Source organism: Nematolebias whitei, chromosome 17 (assembly GCF_014905685.2).
Source record: "Nematolebias whitei isolate Nwh7 chromosome 17, NemWhi1, whole genome shotgun sequence".
Taxonomy (NCBI): Eukaryota; Metazoa; Chordata; class Actinopteri; order Cyprinodontiformes; family Rivulidae; genus Nematolebias; species Nematolebias whitei.
Genome location: NC_056514.1, coordinates 19,988,912 through 19,994,908, shown reverse-complemented (window position 1 = coordinate 19,994,908; position 5,997 = coordinate 19,988,912).

The following is a 5,997-nucleotide window of genomic DNA, read 5'->3' as shown; positions in this document are numbered from 1 at the left end:
TGTTGTTGTTGTTAGTATGTGGCGAACAGCTTGTTATGTATGTGTTTGTGGACTTGTACGAACCAACTGGGTCATGTGCAGCTGAGGGAGCGTTTGTTGTTATGGCTCATTATCTCTCTGTGTATGGACGTATGAAAGGAAACTGAGACTGAGGGGAGAGACCTTGCAAGGGGAAAAAAAAGGGAGACAAATCTGGCAGCTTTATTCGTGCTTGCCAGTGATTTCTGCTGTGGGAGTAATTACATGTGGCCCAGGGCAGAGGTTGTCTGATCTGGAAGACAACCACCTCTCCACCTACAGCTAGAGGAGGACACCTCTGCTCCAACATGGAGAAAGGGATTTAAGGAAAGATGGTTGAGCCAAAACAACACTGATTAGATCTGCCAACAAGGTTCTTAGTAGCAAACTTTTAAATGATTTACACATTACATCATCTCCCATCATCATTTTTTCTTTCTTTCAGCTACTCCCTACTTCAGGGGTCGTGGCAGTGAGCCAACTTGCACAAAGATTTGCAACTGTCTTTATGCCGGATGTCCTTTCTGACGCAATCAGGAGGACTGGGTGACTTCCATCTAGGGTGCACGAGGGAGCCTATGAGGAGCATATTAAGGCCTTGTTCAAGGGCCCAGAGTGGGGCAAATGAGATAGAGGTAGGTGTGGGTGCTTCACCTTTCCTACCCACATTTTGGTGTTACGGTCAGTTTGAACCGGTGACCTTCCAATCACAGGCTTGCAGCCTTTAATCTCTGTGCCATCATTCCCACTTTCCCCTCGAGTTCTTTATTCCTCCATTTGAGATAAAAACTCAAATCTGCAAAACCTGGCACACCACTTTGTGCAAAGACCTACTTAGATACAGTAGCATAATATTTACTGGGACATTTATTTACTGGATATGAAATATTGACTGCTTTTTTAAATTTTTTAGAGTATTTCATGGTGCTCCTGTCTTTCATCTTCAAGACTATTGTCTTCATACACTTTATAGATTATTTCAGTGTTAGTGTCTTGCAACTGGTAAAAATGCTAACTCTGATGTTCAAAGATGGTGGTGTAAAATCATTCAGTCACAAATTGTCACTGAAGTGAAGTTCCTGCAAATCTTCTATACAAGGTTTTTCTTTAACACAGAAAAAGGAAAAGTATAATTTAGTGTGATGGCAATATCCCCTGTTGCACAATTTCTGAAAAATATTATAGCAGGTGATGGAGACATGATTATTAATTCTACGCAACTTGTTCTTCAAGTTCAGTCTAACACCCTTTATCCATTCTCTTTAGTATTTTTACATGTGTAGTTTTGAGAAGGTGCATTTAAGTCCAATTTATGACAGCTAAACCAGTTTTAGGACCAAACCTTACTTGCCTGAACTGGTCCAGTTTTGATGATTCAAACACATTTCATAGATCAGCACTTCCGAACATGAGTCTTGCAACTCAAATAGCTTCCCTCTTAGATTCTGGGCCTTGTTTCTTTGGGACCGGGGCTTACGCCCAAAATATTGCTATGATTTCTTAACATTTATAAGAGTGAGCCGATACTCTGGGTGGAAAATAATAAGCAGGTTCTACACTTGTGTATAGTTCCTGGTTCTACGAGATTCAAAACATTATGAGCTCAACTTAGAATATTAGAAAATCTGAAAATGTGCTCCTTCACATTGTATTTGCTAATGTGGAGAGTCATCAAATAAAATTTGGATACACTGTTTGTTTAAAAAAAAAAAAAAAAAAGAACTGAAATGGTATGACATGCTGTTTTTCTTCACATATTTGTTACATATTTTGATGCCTTTACATTGGATGTTGACCTCACTATGGCATTAAAAAAAATCAGGAAAAATGTGGACTTTTTTGCAGCAGCTTTGTGAGGTCTTCAGGTATGTAGATGTTAGGAACACAGGAGGCTCCTCATTGAGTTTGAACATATGCAAAACTTCCGTAAAGAAGTTGTGGTTTATTATTGTGGTGAAAGCATAATGGGGTCCTAGGTGGAGCGTGGGGACAGCAGTGGGCAGCATAACTATGACATGAGCTTGTGCATACTGGTGTGGCTTGGTTGTCTAGAATTTGAAGCAGTACTGGCTATGCTGACCTCATGCCAAAGCTACAACCATGACTGACAGGTTCCTGGAAGGAACCTAGCACAACTATGATACTTTTGGCAGTAGAGTTGTGCTAGTGTAGCGTATAGATATCGATGCAGTCCAAGAGAGTTGTGTCAGGGCAGGGTCTAGGGTATGTTGTGATCACTGGTGTGTGAGGTTGTATCATTGTAAAAATGTGCTGCTGACAATAGGTGATCAAGTGCATTCTAAAAAATTAAAAGAAGCATATTTCAATGTTTCATTTAGGTTGTGCAGAGCATAGCAGGGTCACAATTTAGTGTCAGGGGTTGTCTTAAGGGACATTTTGTGTTTGATTGTTCCTCCTTCCTGTTTCCATCAAACCCAGCTGATCGAAGCAGATGACCACTTGTCTTGAGCCTGGTTCTGCTGGAGGTTTCTTCTGGTTCACAGGGAGTTTTTCCTTTCCACTGTTGCCTTTGTGCTTGCTTAGGCTGGGAGACTGAGATGAAGTGAAGATTCAACACAATCTGCTGCTTCCTTAGATAGAGAACTTTACGATTTGGCTTTTTTATGAATGTTTTTGTACAGTGTTCTGTTGTGACTTGGCCCTATATAAATAAACTGAATTGAATTGTCTTAATTTTATCTTCAAGCTATTGTTTGTTTTTGTTGGAAACAAATTAACAAAAACAAAACTAATCTGGAAATTGCTCTGGACAAATACAAAAGAGAATTTATGAGTTTAATAAAGACTTATAGTAGATAAAAGATGCAGCTGCAAAACATGTTCAAAAAAAGAGGTGGAAAACTTACAAACATGACCCAAACCAAGCTGTGATTGGCCAAGTGGAATCATTTTGTTTCCAAATATTCTGATTATTATTTTACCCAATAGGAGGAAAGTACAGTTTCCCAATCAGCACAGGTGCTTTAGATTTAATATCTACAGTGGTGCTTGAAAGTTGGTGAAGCTTTTATAATTTTCTATATTTCTGCATAAATCTGACCTAAAACATAATCAGAGTGTCACAAAAGTCTTAAAAGTAGATAAAGAGAATACAGTTAAACACATGAGACAAAAGTTTTATACTCGGTCATTTATTTAGTGAGGAAAATGGTCCAAAATTACATATTTGTGAGCGGTAAAAGTATGTGAACCTTTGCTTTCAGTGTCTGGTGTGACATGTGTCCCACCCAGAGCATCAACAACTCTTTTTCTGAGCTCCTCAGAAATCTCCTTTGTTCCTGCCATGATCCACTTCCACAAACATGTTCTTCTTCTTCTTCTTTGATTTTCTTGGTGGTTGGCAAACAGCCACAAACATGTTGTGAAGATCAGACTTTGATAAATTCTGTTCTTTAAATCAACAGGGTGCCCACTCACACCTGATCATCATCCCATTGATTCAAAACACCTGACTCTAATTTCACCTTCAAAATTAACCGCTAATCCTAGAGGTTCACATACAAAGTACTTTTACCATCATAAATACATAATACTGGATCATTTTCCTCAATAAATAAATGATCAAGTATAATATTTTGTCTCATTTGTTCAATTGGGTTCTGTTGATCTACTTTGAGGACTTGTGAGAAAATCTGATGATGTTTTAGGTCATATTTATGCAGAAATACAGAAAATTATAAAGAGTTCACCAACTTTCAAGCACCACTGTATCCAAAGACTCATTCTGAAGAGACAATAAAAACAGCTCTACAATAAATTAAGAAAGTTTGCCTTTCTTTTTCACTTTGAATAACAATTCTAGATTTATGTTCTGAAGCTGTCCAATGTATCTACAACAATCTGCAACACATTTTTTTCCTTCTTGCTCTCGATGAAGGCGGACGATTTTCCATCCTGCTCCTTCCCTGCTCTGCTCTTTGTCCTGTGAACACTTTTAGAGCCTCTTTTCGCATATCTTCCGAATTGTAAATCATGAATCTGGTCAGATGGGCTCTCAACGCAATTGATCAAATTTTCTCAACGAGAAGACAGGGCAAAGGAGAGCCCTCCTGCCCCGACAGGACACTGGCAGCCGGATACACGATAGGTTCCAGGGGAAGTGGACGATCATGTGTCTGTCCATATTGTCAGTTGAGGACACTGAAGAGATGTACATAATTGGATTTATGATAACAGGATTTCTGCTGTTTGGAGTTGGTGGTTACCTGGCATATCGACAAACTTGGAAAACATCAACAGCTCTTCTAGTCATTGAAAGGCTGCCCAGCATGTGTGAAGAAATGTGCCGTGTTGTAAACACTCAGACTCAACTGCTGTGCGAGCTGAGCTGTAAGCTGAATGTGATTCTTGCTGAGAAGTGCAGGCTACTTGTGGCTCCTGAATCTCACTGGCGGGAATGAATAGATCTCAGAGAAGTTGTAAGCTCGACTCGGCGTATGTGATCACAACTTGGCTGTTTGGAGTTGCCATTGAATGTATTAGCGAGACTGTAAATGGCAGATGGCAATTAACAGAGCTTGGCCTGACCAAAACAAATGTTTCTATCTGAATCTGGCTCTCCCGGTGTCGGCCTTGGAAGGTTGAGTATCTCAAATTCTCCTGGATGTTATGTGAACAAGACGCTCTGCTCCCCACTCCCCTACCCGCTCCCTTCCCTAGGGACATGGACCTGTGTCAGAGTTCTACCGAGCTGGCTGATAAACACTGCACCATCACTATGGCTGGAGGGGGGGGGGGGGGTGGCTATCGGGACAATGCTCACTGACTGCTTCCCCTCAAATTCACAGCTTTCGCTGACCTCCCTTATTTGTCCCCCCAGTACAGCAACCTAGGTAAATGGTGCCAGCGGCTGCTCCACTCACTTGGACGGCCTGTGCTGGGACCCCCATCTTTACCCACTACACATGCATATGCTTTTATGTCACCAGTATGTTGCTTTTTCTTGTGCTGAGGTCTTTTTTGCAACCTCACACTGTGTCCCATCAAGGACTCAGTGTGAGATATGATTTTTATTATGCCTCCCCTTTCCACATATTTTTCATTTTCCTTATCTAAGTGAAAAGGACAGCACTTCGCACGAGGCTGCAGCCTCAGGCACCCCCATCTACCCATGTTGTTTTCTTTGTATGGCTGTACGGAAATGTAATTTCCTTGTGCTTCTGTGCAATGACAATAAAGGTTGATTCTGATTCTGATCAACATTAATGGTCTTTTCATAGATCTACACCACTTTGTGTATTGTTTTTTCATTTCTTTGTAACTACTTCCTGTTTTCTCAACAGACTGACGCCCCACAGACATTCAGTGCTACAAATGATGGCTTCACTGCTCGTAAGGGAAAACCTGCCTTTGTGCATGTTCGTTGTCATAGCTACTTGGACTTTTAATGGAACTAAAGCCATCTTTTTGCTCACCTGACTGTGACAAGTCAAAACGTCAGCAATGAAAACGTTCTATTTCAGACCCTTACAGATCTCCTGTCAGCTAGTCAGCCATGCTGTTTCCACTGCTACTGACTGCCTGTGATCTCCGACTGACTGCCCCCCGCGTCACACAAGTCACCAGTCAGCCTCGTACATATAGGTGGCAGCTAAAAATGTGTCTCTACCTTTTTTCCCCCCTCCCAGTTATTTCCTGTGAAATGTAACTACATGTCACCGTAACAACTCCCAGAGCCAATCAACCAAAAAACTCAAAAGCACTTCAGTGATTTTCTTTTCTTTTACATATTTCTTTTGGGGCTGTTTTTAAATTGGTGTTTCACTCTTGTCTTGGCTCAAAGAGCTGTCTGATTACTACAAAGACTTCACAGAGCAAATGTGGAAAAACTCTTCAATCATTTCAGAGCCACAAACTGAGTGCCAAGGAATATATGAGGTCTGCAAATTCTGTAGTAGGGAGATGGATCCAAGAAACATGTAAGGGTTAATGATTCAGTCGGTAAAAAAAATAAAAAAT